Source organism: Dendrobates tinctorius, unplaced genomic scaffold, assembly GCF_039654945.1.
Source record: "Dendrobates tinctorius isolate UK_male_01 unplaced genomic scaffold, ASM3965494v1 ptg000143l, whole genome shotgun sequence".
Taxonomy (NCBI): domain Eukaryota; kingdom Metazoa; phylum Chordata; class Amphibia; order Anura; family Dendrobatidae; genus Dendrobates; species Dendrobates tinctorius.
In genome coordinates this window covers 13,667,606-13,685,738 of record NW_027361810.1, presented here as the reverse complement: position 1 = coordinate 13,685,738, position 18,133 = coordinate 13,667,606, and the positions used below count along the sequence as shown (strand labels likewise).

Sequence of the window (18,133 nt, the reverse complement as noted above, 5' to 3'; positions counted from 1 at the left end):
GAGAGGTCAGACAATTGAGTAATTCAGGTCAAAGACCCTGAAATATTATACAAACAATAGAACAGGGCTTTTATGTTGGTTGTACAAAGTATAAAACCATAACCACAATGAAAGCATCCATCATAATACCTGCTCCGGTGGTTGTACCAGACGCTCAGAAGAACCCGCCCTGTAGGAACATGATGTATCGCCGCAATCATCCACCCTGCAGCGCTTCTTGTTCACTCTCCTTGAGGCGGTATTGCAGCACAAAATTGAGAAATTTTCTGATAAAAATGCTGTCATACCGTCCAAAATTACCAACACCGAACTCTCAAACTATTTGGTTTAGTGCCATATTCCAGAAAAGTGGGTCACAACCAGTAGTGGGGCAGAAAAACTGCTGAAAATCCAGGTGATTGAGAAATGTGGGGATCGGTTTGCGGATTTCCAAATAAACAAAAACACGAAATCTGTGAAAATGAGGGTCAAAAATCGGAAGGAAAATTAATAGGATTTCAAAATCTGCACCGCAGGTCAATTTCCGTGCGGAAAAACTCTGCAGCGAGATCCGTAGTAATCCGCTGCAGATTTTCTGCTTGCAATCCAGACAGGAAATTCACAGCATTTCCGTGCCGCGCAGATATATTATGGCTCCCATCGGGTTTATCTCACAGCTTTGATAAGCTACTGAAAAAAAAAAAAAAAAAAAAAAAAAATCAAATTTAACAGTGATAAGGTTTGTAATTTAACAGTCAAAGTGACGTGTGCAGCCGTGGAGGAAACGCTGAGAATTTTTCCACAGTGGATTACAGGATCAGTTGCAGATTCGTAATCGAAAATTTGAAAAAAAAAAAAAAAATTCCAATGGGACCTTTCTGCTTCCGAATCTCCGCAGAGGAAAAAAAAAAACAAAAAAAAAAAAAACAAGAAAATACACATGAAATCTGCAGCAGTAAATACCGATGCAGAAAAGGTGCAGATTTGCTGCGTATTTCACTTTTTGCATTATGTGACGTCAGCACAGAAATTGGCATGCCGCAGATTTTAAATCCGTGCTCCAGTAGCACTGCGCTGTTACTGGACCTCACAACAATCTGAGCAGGCAAAATCCACAGGAAAAAAAAATTGTGGATTTTCCAGGCAGCTTTCACATAGAAAATCTGCAGCAGCTTACAAAACCAGCCATGCAGAGAAGGATTTTTTTTTTTTTTGCACGGAAATTTACTTGTGCAGATTTTTAGATCCGCAGAATGTCATTTCTGCTGCAGCAAAACAGCGCAACGTTGCATGAAGATTTTGCTGCAGAATGCGCACTGCTGCAGGGAGACTGGAAGAAGCAGGAGATTTTCTACTAGAAAAAAGCGAAGCATGTAAGTAAAGAGAGCACAAGGGGATGTGTGTATTATCCCTATGCCTCCTACCTGGAGGACGGCGGCGGCACCCGCTCACCTCTGTGCCCACAACGACATTTACTCCCACCAGGACGAGTCTTGTAACTCTCAGAATGGCGCCATTAACTCCCCACAGAGAAGTTTCGAGTGTCACAATCTGGAGAGACTCTCAACCTGCAGGGTGTGACTCGGCGATTGCTGCGAATTTCCCAATAATAGGCGGCGTCCTCCCTCTGGTAATAATGTATTAAAGATGTGACAAATTGCTAACGATTAAATAAGGTTTGTCCCTTAGTGGTAAAGTCAGCATTGCACAAGTGGATTGTAACGTCACATGGAAAAATCCCTGCAGGACAGCATGGAAGTCCCTGCCGGGAGCGACTGGTGTATGGTCTCCGTATACATCAGGAGGAATATACGTCTGTACCAAGGAACGCGAACAGGTCGCGTCAATCCATAGGAAAACCATTTATCCAAAAGCGTAAAATCATACCGCAATAAAAACTACAGAATAAGCATAAAAACAGCATTCAACCACAAGAAAAATCTGATTACTAAAGACTGACAGAGACTGATCACTGCCCTCCCTATTCTGCTGGTGCAGTCACTGTGCACATACTTTACATTACTGACCCTGAGTTACATCCTGTATTATACTCCAGAGCTGCCCTCCCTATTCTGCTGGTGCAGTCACTGTGCACATACATTACATTACTGACCCTGAGTTACATCCTGTATTATACCCCAGAGCTGCACTCACTATTCTGCTGGTCACTGTGAACATACATTACATTACTGATCCTGAGTTACATCGTGTATTATACTCCAGAGCTGCACTCACTATTCTGCTGGTCACTGTGTACATACATTACATTACTGATCCTGAGTTACATCCTGTATTATACTCCAGAGCTGCACTCACTATTCTGCTGGTGCAGTCACTGTGTACAGACATTATTCTTATTATTGCATTTCCACTTTTTGTAGTTTTTGGCACTTTTCACCTTCGTTTTTAGCTTTTTTTTTTTTTTTTTTAACATCTTATTTTTTACTTTGCTCTCCTGCCCCCAGTGTATTTTATGTTTGTTCTTTTTTCGTGTGCAATTTTAGTACAGTTCCTCACCCTATACTTTCATAAAAAAAAAAAAAAATAAAGTTGCCTTTAAGTAGCAAAAAGAAGACTACAAAAAGTTAGACAAAAAAAAAATGCATTTTTTAACCTCACTACTATTAGTTTTAAAGTTTTGTGTGGAGTTGTCCTTGAATTCCAGATCAGAAACATAAAACAGAAGAGAACATTACCTCGTTGTTCTCCTCATGGAGTTGTAGGACATCCAGGACTCCGGTAATGGAGAACTCTAAATTACTACAATGGAAAACACAAACAATCACCAGCGTTTCCATTTAAGAAACCCATACCTACTTGCATCCAAAATAGCTCCGCTCCTGTACTTAGGTTGTGTCTGGTACTGCAGCTGTACCTCATGGGTTTTCCCATCATAAATGGGCATTGACAGATAGCGCCGATGAATACAAGCACTTTTGCTATTTATTTCTTGTTAATATCTCAAGAACAGCTGAAAAATGTTAACACTTTCCTTTGCGCGTTGCCTTGGAAGCGGACCACCGCTGATAGCCGAACATGTGCTGCGCTTACAAGCTCTTTTCTATTAAGCTTGTAAACACTGTTTGGAAGCAGGCCAGGAGTGTGAAGTTACCTCCTAATCCAGGCTAGCTTCAGTACAGTGTTTATAAGCTGGACAGCAGCGGTGGTCGGTCTCCCAGGCAACGCGCTGTAAACAAAAGAAAAGCGTTAATATCTCAAGAACGGCTGCAAACTTTAATATGCAGTAAATTGCAAAAAATACTCGACTTTCCCCGCACTATCCAACAATATCCATCTATGAAGATGGGAAATAACCCTTTTAACTCGACGGAGCAGAGGTGAAATACCAGACATAATCCTGGAAAACCCCTTAAAGTGCTGCCGAGTGAGAAAATCTAAGATCTAATGATTCAATTTAGAACGGTCGCACATAAAAGTATTTACATCTCTGGGTGGAGACGCATCTCATGAGATACATACACCTCAATAACCGCAGGACGAGAACATCGCAAAAAAACAAATGTCAGTTCCGGGACCGGACAACCACAGGTTTCCTGTTGCAAACAGCAGTGGTAAAAAAAAAAAAAAAAAAAAAATAAAAAAAATTACTCCCTCCCCTCCAACGTGCAAAGATTTGCATTTTATAAAATTAAAAAAAAAGTAAAAAAAAAAAAGCCACCGTCCACCCGGCTGAAAAGTCAATAACCGCAGAATTCGCAGCCTCACCTGTAAAGTCTGACTGCCCGCATGACAGCGACGTTCCTGCCCAAGGTTTATGGGCATCACCCGGCCGCTCCGAGCGCCTCGAGGACAGATCACAATGTCATTTCCTATCTGAATCATGACTAGTGTGCAGATGTCGGGCACCGCCCTCGCCAGGGGAAGGACTGGCATCAGACTATACCAGGTGTTTCCTTCTTAGAGACCCGCGCACAAGATCTCGAGTCGCTCCTTCTGAAAAGTAGATAGTTGGGCAACAACCAACAGGACCAACATGCCAATTTTTGTTTTTTTTCCTCTTTTTCTAACAGATCATGTATTTTTTTATTTTACACTTATCTGCCACGCCGACATGGTGCATAAAATGTATACTGCAAAAAAAAAAAAATCCAAACGTGACGAAAGCGAGAAAATAAAGAAAATCATTATTGTGATTTGTTTTTACACCCTTCATTGTGCAGCAAAAGTGGCGTGGAATTTGGATCAAATAAAACGTTGGATTCTGCCGCCAACTCTTGAAATCGGCAACTTTTTTTTTCTTCATTTTTCGATACGTGTCACTGGAGGCGTTCGGTGCGAATGCTTCAATTTTCTGTAAATGTCATGAAAGACACCAGCGTTCTCGCCGTACAGACTGAATACCGGCCACCTGTATACACCTGCTGCGGATGGAGATAACCGGCGGGACGGTCGGGGGCTGTGCAAACCCCAGCGGGAGAAAAAGGAATTCTGATGGAGCAAAAAAAAAAAAAATAACACCAGCAGAGCAAAGAACACATCCCATGGTGTCAAAATAAGCTACACACCAGAGGTGAAAGGAAAGAAAAACGTCATTTAACTTTAATTCATACTTTCATTAAAAAGTTTGCTGACTAGTTTAAAAACTAAATTATACAAGGTGTGGATTTATGTGTATTAATAAGGCTGTGAACTGATTTTTCTTTTCATCAGCTGACAATGCAATGTAGGAATTTATGTAGATTACGATAATATCAGAGTAATATGCCTTTTATATACACACACGTTTTTTAATTAGTTGAGCTTTTATTATTTTATTATATTTTTATTATTTTTCTCATTTAAATTATTTTTTTTACATTACTGGAATGCATGCATATATATTAATGCGTCTCAACTAAGTAAAAAAATATTGTATACACACAATTTTTTTCTCATCTATATGGTTGTCAACTAATTAAAATCTATAATATATGTTAATTAGCGGACCACCACGTGCTCTGGCACATTGGCCCGTCGTCCATACACAGACTAATAACAGGCTTTTGTGAACAGGTCCCAGGCGTCGTTTCAGTCCCCACAAGTGGCACCATTATTGGTAAGTGAACAATGCGAGCAAAGTTGGCAACAATGGGAGCGCTGGTTACACTTGATTTACAGGGTTTTCTCTTTGTTTTGTTTTTTTTGAGCAGACACTATTAAAACCTGTGTGATCCGACCACCTAAGACTCCACCGAGAAGTGGACTCTGCCTGTCTAGTCTCCCATACGAGCGGATCGGCGCATGCGCTTGGCCAATGTAAAGTCTATGGGACTAACTACAGCACGCACATCATCATCAGTCTCACAGACGATGAGTGTAGCGACAGCGCGCAGGTTGGACCACCTAACCTGTGGACTGGTAATAAGATGAGCGCTTGGGACAACTGTTATTCTCATCTTTATCTACAGAATAGGCGAGGATGTGCTGATTGTTGGGGTCCAACCACTGGGAACCCATCGATCGCACGAACCGTTCTCAGCATGGCCCTAAGTGAATACAGCGGTGCCCCAGAAAGCGCGCCACCGCTTCATCTGCTCTTTATGGAACTGCCGGAAAAAGCGGAGCGCTGCACTGGGCCATCGCCAGCAGATCCAGAGACAAGTTAGGCCTTATCGTAAGGATGACAATAACAGTTTTTTCATTGAAAATAACCAAGTCAAGTGTTAACATAAAATCTAATATATAAAGCTCAAGTGTAAGTGTGTGTGTGTCCAGGATTGGCATCCGCACCGTCGCAGCTACAGCCACAAAATTTGGCAGTGTCACACGTCTGGACCTCGAGAGTGTCCTAAGCCATGTTGTGAGGCAAAATTTTAACCCCGCGCGTTCCAATTCACCAAACAATTTTGCCCCTATCTACATAATGGGGAAAAAGTGTGTGTGTATCAAGCCCCGCCCCTCATGATGTCATAATGGTTACCATGGCGACGCTGATGTCTTCATAAGTTGCAAGCCCCGCCGCTCATTATGAGGTCAATGATTGACTATGGGATGGAGGATGTGTGATGGGTATATGGGCACGGGACTATGGGATGGAGGATGTGTATGACGGGTATATGGGCACGGGACTATGGGATGGAGAATGTGTATGATGGGTATATGGGCACGGGACTATGGGATGGAGAATATGTATGATGGGTATATGGGCACGGGACTATGGGATGGAGAATATGTATGATGGGTATATGGGCACGGCACTATGGGATGGAGAATATGTATGATGGGTATATGGGCACGGCACTATGGGATGGAGAATATGTATGACGGGTATATGGGCACGGGACTATGGGATGGAGGATGTGTGATGGGTATATGGGCACGGCACTATGGGATGGAGGATGTGTGATGGGTATATGGGCACTGGACTATTGGATGGAGGATATGTATGACGGGTATATGGGCACGGGACTATGGGATGGAGAATATGTATGATGGGTATATGGGCACGGGACTATGGGATGGAGGATATGTATGATGGGTATATGGGCACTGGACTATTGGATGGAGGATATGTATGACGGGTATATGGGCACGGGACTATGGGATGGAGAATATGTATGATGGGTATATGGGCACGGGACTGTGGGATGGAGGATGTGTGATGGGTATATGGGCACTGGACTATGGGATGGAGGATGTGTGATGGGTATATGGGCACTGGACTATTGGATGGAGGATATGTATGACGGGTATATGGGCACGGGACTATGGGATGGAGGATGTGTGATGGGTATATGGGCACGGGACTATGGGATGGAGAATATGTATGATGGGTATATGGGCACGGGACTATGGGATGGAGAATATGTATGACGGGTATATGGGCACGGGACTATGGGATGGAGAATATGTATGATGGGTATATGGGCACGGGACTATTGGATGGAGGATATGTATGACGGGTATATGGGCACGGGACTATGGGATGGAGGATGTATGACGGGTATATGGGCACTGGACTATTGGATGGAGGATATGTATGACGGGTATATGGGCACGGGACTATGGGATGGAGAATATGTATGATGGGTATATGGGCACGGGACTGTGGGATGGAGGATGTGTGATGGGTATATGGGCACTGGACTATGGGATGGAGGATGTGTGATGGGTATATGGGCACTGGACTATTGGATGGAGGATATGTATGACGGGTATATGGGCACGGGACTATGGGATGGAGAATATGTATGATGGGTATATGGGCACGGGACTGTGGGATGGAGGATGTGTGATGGGTATATGGGCACTGGACTATGGGATGGAGGATGTATGACGGGTATATGGGCACTGGACTATTGGATGGAGGATATGTATGACGGGTATATGGGCACGGGACTATGGGATGGAGAATATGTATGATGGGTATATGGGCACGGGACTGTGGGATGGAGGATGTGTGATGGGTATATGGGCACTGGACTATGGGATGGAGGATGTGTGATGGGTATATGGGCACTGGACTATTGGATGGAGGATATGTATGACGGGTATATGGGCACGGGACTATGGGATGGAGGATGTGTGATGGGTATATGGGCACGGGACTATGGGATGGAGAATATGTATGATGGGTATATGGGCACGGGACTATGGGATGGAGAATATGTATGACGGGTATATGGGCACGGGACTATGGGATGGAGAATATGTATGACGGGTATATGGGCACGGGACTATTGGATGGAGGATATGTATGACGGGTATATGGGCACGGGACTATGGGATGGAGGATATGTATGACGGGTATATGGGCACTGGACTATTGGATGGAGGATATGTATGACGGGTATATGGGCACGGGACTATGGGATGGAGAATATGTATGATGGGTATATGGGCACGGGACTGTGGGATGGAGGATGTGTGATGGGTATATGGGCACTGGACTATGGGATGGAGGATGTGTGATGGGTATATGGGCACTGGACTATTGGATGGAGGATATGTATGACGGGTATATGGGCACGGGACTATGGGATGGAGGATGTGTGATGGGTATATGGGCACGGGACTATGGGATGGAGAATATGTATGATGGGTATATGGGCACGGGACTATGGGATGGAGAATATGTATGACGGGTATATGGGCACGGGACTATGGGATGGAGAATATGTATGATGGGTATATGGGCACGGGACTATTGGATGGAGGATATGTATGACGGGTATATGGGCACGGGACTATGGGATGGAGGATGTATGACGGGTATATGGGCACTGGACTATTGGATGGAGGATATGTATGACGGGTATATGGGCACGGGACTATGGGATGGAGAATATGTATGATGGGTATATGGGCACGGGACTGTGGGATGGAGGATGTGTGATGGGTATATGGGCACTGGACTATGGGATGGAGGATGTGATGGGTATATGGGCACTGGACTATTGGATGGAGGATATGTATGACGGGTATATGGGCACGGGACTATGGGATGGAGAATATGTATGATGGGTATATGGGCACGGGACTGTGGGATGGAGGATGTGTGATGGGTATATGGGCACTGGACTATGGGATGGAGGATGTGTGATGGGTATATGGGCACTGGACTATTGGATGGAGGATATGTATGACGGGTATATGGGCACGGGACTATGGGATGGAGGATGTGTGATGGGTATATGGGCACGGGACTATGGGATGGAGAATATGTATGATGGGTATATGGGCACGGGACTATGGGATGGAGAATATGTATGACGGGTATATGGGCACGGGACTATGGGATGGAGAATATGTATGATGGGTATATGGGCACGGGACTATGGGATGGAGAATATGTGTGATGGGTATATGGGCACGGGACTATGGGATGGAGAATATGTATGATGGGTATATGGGCACGGGACTATGGGATGGAGAATATGTATGATGGGTATATGGGCACGGGACTGTGGGATGGAGGATGTGTGATGGGTATATGGGCACTGGACTATTGGATGGAGGATATGTATGACGGGTATATGGGCACGGGACTATGGGATGGAGGATGTGTGATGGGTATATGGGCACGGGACTATGGGATGGAGGATATGTATGATGGGTATATTGGCACTGGACTATGGGATGGAGGATATGTATGATGGGTATATTGGCACGGGACTATGGGATGGCGGATATGCATGACGGGTATATGGGCATGGGACTATGAGATGAAGGATGTGTGACGGGTATATGGGCACGGGACTATGGGATGGTGGATATGTATGACGGGTATATGGGCACGGGACTATGAGATGAAGGATGTGTGATGGGTATATGGGCACGGGACTATGGGATGGAGGATAATTATAATTTGCTATAACTAACCACAGTTAGTTACTATGCCCAGGCAGCGCCGGGCTCTTCAGCTAGTACATACATATATTTTAAAATAAAAAGTGCAAAAGAATGCAGGTATGAATAAACGAGGATGGAAAAAAGAACAGTTTAGGAGTTTTTTTTCCAAGTTTACATAAGCTAAAACCTGCACCAGGATGGATCCGATTGAAATCACTAAAATATTAAATAAATATATAATACACACACATACGAGGCCTAAATGCCGAAGAAACGCCTTCATGTTAAAAACAGCTCGCCCAATACTGGCTAAAGTGCTGGCGAACAGACTAACTGGTGTTGTTGATACATTGATCCATATGGATCAATCGGGGTTTATGCCCAACAGATCAACAGCAGCCAATATACGGAGACTATATCTCAATATGCAGCTGCCAGTCGATAACCCAGGTGGGAGGGTGATAGCCTCACTTGATGCCCATAAAGCCTTTGACTCTGTAGAATGGTCATACCTGTGGAGAGTGCTGCATAGTATGGGCTTTGGTCCTCTATTTACAGCGTGGATTCAGCTATTGTATACTCAACCCACAGCTAGAGTTAAGATTAATGGGGTAATGTCCGCGGGAATACAGCTGCATAGAGGAACGAGGCAAGGCTGTCCACTGTCGCCGCTCCGGTTCACTATTGATAGAGCCAGTGGCGGCTGCTATTAGACGCAACAAGGCAATAAAGGGGTTTCAATATGGCGATTTGGAGGAAAAGGTGGCCCTGTATGCGGATGACCTTTTGTTATTCCTAGGGGAACCCTCGGCTTCATTGGATCATGCTGTGCAGACCATTGAGGGGTTCGGTGAGATCTCAGGACTGACCATAAATTGGTCTAAATCAAGCCTATTTAAAGTTGACAAGGAGGTGGTATGGACTCAGGAAGACATAGGGGCCAATAAACTACAATGTGTGGAAATGTTTAAATATTTGGGGATACAGGTTTCCCTACCGGTGACTGAGTACCTTAATACTAATCTAGTACCCCTACTGGCAATTCTAAGAACTAAGGTGGATACTTGGAACAAATTACACTTGTCGGTGGTGGGAAGCATTAATCTACTTAAAATGGTTTTAATGCCCAAGCTTTTATATATATTACACAACTCCCCAATCTAGATACTGCAGAAAAGGTTCGGAGTGGTGATTTCACTGTTCAGAGCCACGGTATGGGGTAAGAAACAACCTAGAAGGCGGCTTGAGACCAAAGGACGAGGGGGGACTGGCACTACCAAATCCGGAACTGTATTTTTGGCTGCTGCCCAAAGTCAACATCTTAGAGGGTGGTCTAATCAAGAGAAGGCAGGCGTCATCAGAGGAGTGCTGGAATACGTACTAAATAGAAGCCTGTTGATACTTGGCCTAGAGGATGGGTGTAATGGGAGACGGGTGTCCCACTCTGCGACTCTTACAAGACCTGTGGAACAGACTAAAGCGGGTGAGAGGGGTGACCGGGTTGACTAGATTCACAGTTATATGGGATAATAGTAACCTCCCAGAGATTCGGAAACTTGGGAGACTGGAAGGCTGGAAACGTAGGGGGCTGACATTAATGTCTCAAATTATGGGTAACGGGGAGCTGAGACCGTTTGTGCAATTACTGAATGAGTTTCAGTTGCCGGATTCTGAATGGTACCACTACTGTCAGGTACGGCATGCCATTACGGCTCAAAAACTTTCCAGAAACCTGCAGATACAATCTGACATAGTGTTGGACTATATATGTGGTGGTGCTGGACTTACGAAGGGGGTAATTTCTAACACCTACAAAGATATATTGCATACACATTTAATGAGGTTCCCACTTAAAGCAAGATCCAAATGGGAGGGAGAGATTGGGGTGATGACTGACGAGGTATGGGACAGCGTCCTAGAATATGTCCCCAAACTCACTATGAGTGAACCAGCTAGGTTGTCCCATCTTTATGTGATCCATCGTGTGTACCGTACCCCCCTTCTGATGTTTAAAATGATGTGGGGGGTCTGATGCCGGAATCCTTCATATGATGTGGACTTGTTCCAGGCTATCTGCGTTCTGGTTTAATGTCATTAACAGAATAGAAGGGGCTTACGGAAGTGTTATACCCAAAAACCCACTGGTCTGCATACTGGGATATGTGGAGGAAATTGACATCGTTAATAGTGCAAAGCTTGCTATAGCCAGACTACTACATGTAGCAAGGAAGCTGATTGCGAGGAACTGGATCAGGATAGAACCACCTTCTGGGAGAGAGTTTGTGAAACAGGTGTCTTGTATCATCCGGCTGGAGGAAAGGATACATGCTAAAAGAGGCAATTCTAAAACCTATGAGAGGTTGTGGAATCCCTGGCTACAATACGGTACAGTGAACTGATGGGAATGTGCTATATTTTACAATGCTGGTCTTGTGGATAGACCATTAATACCCGGACATAGGAACATTTCTGTTTTGTATGGTTTGATTGACAATATGGGTAAAGAGGATGACTAATGGTAAATTACGGTGTAAGAGAAATCTTATGGAGAAAAGAGTTATATATGCTGTCTACATGGGGGGGGGGGGGGGACAGGGATGTTCAATTTGTAAATCTATTGTTTGTGGAAGATTTACTGTATATTTTGTATTTTGAATTCTGATTAATAAAAATCTATTTGATCAAAAAAAAAAAAAAAAACAGCTGGCCCTTTAAGAAGGTATGATGCGACGTGATGCCCTGCGAAGAGAACGGTCGACACATGATAAAATGGCGCACTAGTGTCTTCACACCGTTTTTTGTGACACTTATGATATTTTTTTCCCCCCCTAACACTTCTATCCTAGTGAAAAATTAATGTAAACGTGTGTTTAGAGGGTGGGGAGAGGGAGGTGGATCAAGAATACCACAAAGATTGCACAATATTAAGCGCAAATGACACAATCTGCACAAAAAAGCAGCAAAAACGCACCACAATCGGCTTTTTGTAAGCAACTTTTTTGCCTGCGGAAAAAATGCAACATGTGAACATTACCTAAATGTTGCAGTTTTTGAAATGATTTTTTTTTTTTTTTTTGGGGGGGGGGGGGGGGGCAGAGGACTGCGTTTAAGACCAGGTACACAAAGAAGAAAGCTTGTTTTCTAGTAGAAACTACTTCAGGAAATGCTCCCTCTTTGGGAGTTTTTGGAAGAGACTTTTGGTTTCCTGAAGCTTCTGAGCAGCCTTCTGATTGGCCAGTGTCCAGTTTTGGAGCAGATCAGAAGTCACTTCAGAGAATGGACGAGCCGTCCGAGAAAACTCCCGACACTGAACACACAACCAGAAAAGTGGATTTAAATTAGAAAGTGTTTTTGAGCAATTTTTTAGGAAATTTTTTGGAGTAGAAAAAACTTTTCAAAAAACTCTGTAGCCTTACAGTTCACAAAGTGGCTAAAAACTCAATGCTAATTGTGCGTTTCAAGACCAAGTTCAACCCAGGGATTTTTGGAGCGTCTTTTTATGGGGAGAATCCCTGCAAAGTTACTAACCACGGTCAAATCTGCGCCAAAACCATCGAAAAAAGGGGACAAACGCTGCAAAAATCAGCAGACGGCTGTGGTGTATCCTGGCGCAGGGACTTAAGGGGGGAAATGCAGCGGTTTTGCCAGTGGGGACACGACCTGTAAGTTACCATATATGAAAGGAAAAAAAACAAAACACTCTGATCCGAGAGCATCTGAGAAATGTCACCGCACAGATCAGCGATGACCAACAGAGAAACGGAAACCCACAGACGCCCCAAGGAGGAACGTCGTCACCTAAGGGGTGCGTTACCATCGGGCAGAGTCACAAACAGAAGAGCCATAAACTGCCCGGGATCCCCCAGAAGACGGGCGACATCCATCACACGTACAGAATGTCCGGAGGATCGGACCCCACAGTCAGGAAAAATCCCCACTGACATCTAGATCTTACACCATGGGGTTTTTTCACCCCAACTCAGCGCATAAACTGAGAACTCTCTGGGCAGTGGGGTCCACAATCAATCACCCGGACCCCCGCAGCTCAGCAGATACCTACCTGCAAACATGCACGCCCTGACCCCGCATCTCCCGGCCCCGCATCTCCCGCACGCCCTGACCCCGCATCTCCCGGCCCCGCATCTCCCGCACGCCCTGACCCCGCATCTCCCGGCCCCGCATCTCCCGCACGCCCTGACCCCGCATCTCCCGGCCCCGCATCTCCCGCACGCCCTGACCCCGCATCTCCCGGCCCCGCATCTCCCGCACGCCCTGACCCCGCATCGCCCTGACCCCGCATCTCCCGCACGCCCTGACCCCGCATCGCCCTGACCCCGCATCGCCCTGACCCCGCATCGCCCTGACCCCGCATCGCCCTGACCCCGCATCGCCCTGACCCCGCATCGCCCTGACCCCGCATCGCCCTGACCCCGCATCGCCCTGACCCCGCATCTCCCGCATGCCCTGACCCCGCATCTCCCGGCCCCGCATCTCCCGCACGCCCTGACCCCGCATCTCCCGGCCCCGCATCTCCCGCATGGGTAGAAGAGGGGGGTGACGGCAGGTGTGGGGTCAGGGACTGACTGTATAAGTCATGAGGCAGGTGGGGGGGATTTGTGATCAGCAGGAGGGTCACAGTCGTGGGTGCAGGTGAGGGAGTCGGAGGATGGAAACCCTGCAAGTTATATGGCAGAACATCATGACAGGTTTGTACCTGTCCAGGTTAGTTTCACATTAGCGTTTTTTAGCGCTGCGCTTCGTGCGCAATAGAAACGCATCATGCGTTTTGCAGGCGTTTGCTTTTTTTTAGGCGCATGTGTTTTAACCAGTTTCTAGCCATGTTAACTCTTAAACACGCCTGCGTTCCCATAGACTGTAATGTGTTATTTAGTCGCATTCTGTGCACATACGTTTTTTGACACAGGTTGGACGGACCAAAAATGCAACAGGTTGAGTCCGGCGCGCCTAAGCGCACACTACAAAAACGCATGCGCATGAAAACGCATACAAACGCATGCAAACACTAGACCATGCGCCCCCATGTTAAACATAGGGGCGCATGCACGCGCACGATGCGCTGCGCTTAAAACACTAATGTGAAACCAGCCTTATAGGGTCACACGGGCAGAGGGACAAGGAGGGAAGTGGCATGATATGGGGGGCTGCACTGTCTAGGCTGGGGGTAGTGTGCAGTGTGATGGGGGGAGCTGTACAGTGTCAGTGACAGGAGTGCAGTGCAGGCCAGGGGTTGTGTTATGTACAGCGACAAGGAGTAAAGGGAGCATGATACGGGGGGCTGCGCCGGTTATGTGGGCAGTGTGCTACGGGGGGCTGCGCCGGTTATGTGGGCAGTGTGCTACGGGGGGCTGCGCCGGTTATGTGGGCAGTGTGATACGGGGGGCTGCGCCGGTTATGTGGGCAGTGTGATACGGGGGGCTGCGCCGGTTATGTGGGCAGTGTGATACGGGGGGCTGCGCCGGTTATGTGGGCAGTGTGATACGGGGGGCTGCGCCGGTTATGTGGGCAGTGTGATACGGGGGGCTGCGCCGGTTATGTGGGCAGTGTGATACAGGGGGCTGCGCCGGTTATGTGGGCAGTGTGATACAGGGGGCTGCGCCGGTTATGTGGGCAGTGTGATACAGGGGGCTGCGCCGGTTATGTGGGCAGTGTGATATAGGGGGCTGCGCCGGTTATGTGCGCAGTGGGATATAGGGGGCTGCGCCGGTTATGTGGGCAGTGGGATATAGGGGGCTGCGCCGGTTATGTGGGCAGTGGGATATAGGGGGCTGCGCTGGTTATGTGGGCAGTGGGATATAGGGGGCTGCGCCGGTTATGTGGGCAGTGTGATACACGGGGCTGCGCCGGTTATGTGGGCAGTGTGATATAGGGGGCTGCGCCGGTTATGTGGGCAGCGGGATATAGGGGGCTGCGCCGGTTATGTGGGCAGCGGGATATAGGGGGCTGCGCCGGTTATGTGGGCAGTGTGATACACGGGGCTGCGCCGGTTATGTGGGCAGTGTGATACACGGGGCTGCGCCGGTTATGTGGGCAGTGTGATACAGGGGGCTGCGCCGGTTATGTGGGCAGTGTGATACAGGGGGCTGCGCCGGTTATGTGGGCAGTGTGATACAGGGGGCTGCGCCGGTTATGTGCGCAGTGGGATATAGGGGGCTGCGCCGGTTATGTGGGCAGTGTGATACACGGGGCTGCGCCGGTTATGTGGGCAGTGGGATATAGGGGGCTGCGCCGGTTATGTGGGCAGTGGGATATAGGGGGCTGCACCGGTTATGTGGGCAGTGTGATACACGGGGCTGCGCCGGTTATGTGGGCAGCGGGATATAGGGGGCTGCGCCGGTTATGTGGGCAGCGGGATATAGGGGGCTGCGCCGGTTATGTGGGCAGCGGGATATAGGGGGCTGCGCCGGTTATGTGGGCAGCGGGATATAGGGGGCTGCGCCGGTTATGTGGGCAGTGTGATACACGGGGCTGCGCCGGTTATGTGGGCAGTGTGCTCTGGGGGTCATGCGGGCAGCGCAGGCCAGTGTGCCGGGTGACAGCGGGCACCGGACGCCGCAGGGTCAGTGATGCCCTCCGGTGCTGTGCCCGGCTCTCCGGTGCTGTGCCCGGCTCTCCGGTGCGGGCAGCCTCCTGCGCTGTTACCTGCTGCTCGCGGACACGTCGGGGCGATATTGTCGCATCCTCTCCCCGCAGGACGAGCTCCTCTCCGGGGTGCAGTGATCACGATCCGTAGTGGACGCCGCCTCCATGGCCCATCGGTCGGAGCAGAACAATCCCCGACAGCAGAGCGACCGCCGCCACCCTGCGTCCTCATACCCTGCACAGCGCTAGGGCGAGCGAGGGCGGGACCAATGCACCTCACACCAGTGTGAGAGCGAACCAAGCGCTCACAAGAGGGGCGAACACAACAACACACCGCGCTCCAGTGCGTGCAGAGCAGCAGGAGCACGTCCGTCCGCCCCCCTACTAACGCAGCAAGATGGTAGACTCTGACAGACAGATTGACAGAATGAATAGCCAATAACAACTAGAGTCAGCGGGATAGTAACCAATCACACCAGTGTGGGCGGGGCCTGCTGCTGATTGTAGTGTATAAGTGTAGTCACTAGTCTGGCTTTGTGAAGCTGAGCTGTGCGCGAATCAATCTGTGAAGGACGTGAGATGGAGCTGCGGTGCCGGCTCCTGGGGATGTAGTGTGGGTCGCCCTCCCAGGGCTGTGGGGTACTCAGTACCGGGCCGGTGTCGGGGGGATGTGTCACAGCAGCGGTGACCCGGTCCGTGGCCCTGGGTGCCCAAGCAATGGGGAGATGTGTTAATGGTAGAATAGTTCGTGACGCCACCAGTGGTGTTTGGCAAATATGGTGTTAGGCCAACGCTGCGTGCAGATCCGCTGGGACTGATGGTAGGTGCAGCTCAGGCTAGTTTCACACTAGCGTTTATTTCCTGCAGCGCATGGCGCCGCTAAGCCCCGCCCCCTCCCGGCTCCCTGCCCGCCCCATCCGGTCATCGCCGCCTACTAGCGTACATGGACGCTTGCGATCTGTGCACCCTCTCTTTAGCAGATCGTGCGCTAGCAGGATTTTGCCGTGCGCTGCGCACTTTTGAAGGTGCGCCGAAATGCAACATGCTGCGTTCGGCGCACACGGGCGCACCTTCGAAAGTGCGCAGCGCACGGCAAAATCCTGCTAGCGCACGGCCAGTGCACGATCTGCGCACCCTATGCTAAAGATAGGGTGCACAGATCGCAAGCGCCCATGTGCGATAGTAGGCGGCGATGACCGGATGGGGCGGGCAGGGAGCAGGGAGGGGGCGGGGCTTAGCGGCGCCGTGCGCTGCAGGAAATATACGCTAGTGTGAAACTAGCCTTAGATGGTAAAGCTCCCCACAGGTGGAGCTGTAGTCCCAGGGCAGTGTAGATGTAGCTGGCACGGGGATGCAGCAGTGCCGAAAGTATAGGGAACAGACAAGACACAGCGGTTGTAGTTTCTGTACCTTTATGGAGTATATGCAGTCCAGGGTCCTGATCACAGATGGTATTGGAGCAGGTTTATTGGAGCAGGTTAGCCTGGAAGCAGATCAGGATTCTCTCTCAGTAGAAGGGCTGTGCAGTCTCCTTCCTAGCGCTTTGTAGTGTGAAGCACTCCAGTACTTAGTTACTCTGAAATGCCTCTCTTCAGATGTTCCTAGAACTTTACTTGTATGACAGACAGCTGTAGCCTCTCTCGGAGACTCCTCTCCTGAGTCCTGGCTAACTAGTCAATTGCTGTTGTGTCCCAAGTCTTTGCTGGGAGCAGGGCATTTACAGCCTCCTACTCCTCTGGTATCTGTGGTAGGACCGTCAATATCCGTACCACTGTGGAGACCAGGCTCCAGTTCTGGGCGCTCTCAAGCTGAGGGAGCTTGCCTTCTGCAGCTCTACCTCTCAGCTTCGCACCTCCCGTCTGCACACTTCACACTCCGCAGACTATCTGAACCTTCTTCCTCCTGGCCCTCAGAGGACACTCCTCTCCAGAATCCTGGTTCAGAGTTCCCCCTGCTGGCCCGGAGTGGAAATGTGTTGCATGCATTACGTTAACTGCTGTAAAGACCCATCACTGCTTCCAAGCCTGGCATTACCCTCCCCTGGAGGAAGGCAAAGCCAGTGTGGCGACCATACTCCTGGGGGCGCCACATTCCCCCCTAGTGCAAGTCAGCACTCTTGGGCTGAATAAAAGAAAACAATTGAACAATAATAAATTGTACAAGATTTAAAAAAGGGAAAAAAAATGTACAAAAACCAAGAGCTCAAAAATGGTCCTATGATGATAAGTCCATCATCAATGTCCATGGTCCATTCCTGGCAAAT

The 18,133-nt window shown here is 48.4% G+C and overlaps 1 protein-coding gene across 3 annotated transcripts in view; it reads right to left on the bottom strand.

The window, feature by feature from the left end:
* MGAT5 (alpha-1,6-mannosylglycoprotein 6-beta-N-acetylglucosaminyltransferase) overlaps positions 1–16,263 on the bottom strand; it is a 94,010-nt gene extending 77,747 nt beyond the window's left edge. For 2 of the 3 annotated variants that reach the window (XM_073545523.1, XM_073545526.1), the window contains exon 1: positions 15,931–16,263. The gene's annotated coding sequence lies outside the window, so the exon portion shown is untranslated. The remainder of the gene's footprint in view (positions 1–15,930) is intronic. The other variant, XM_073545525.1, reaches the window with a different exon arrangement.
* Between the last annotated feature and the right edge of the window lie 1,870 nt (positions 16,264–18,133).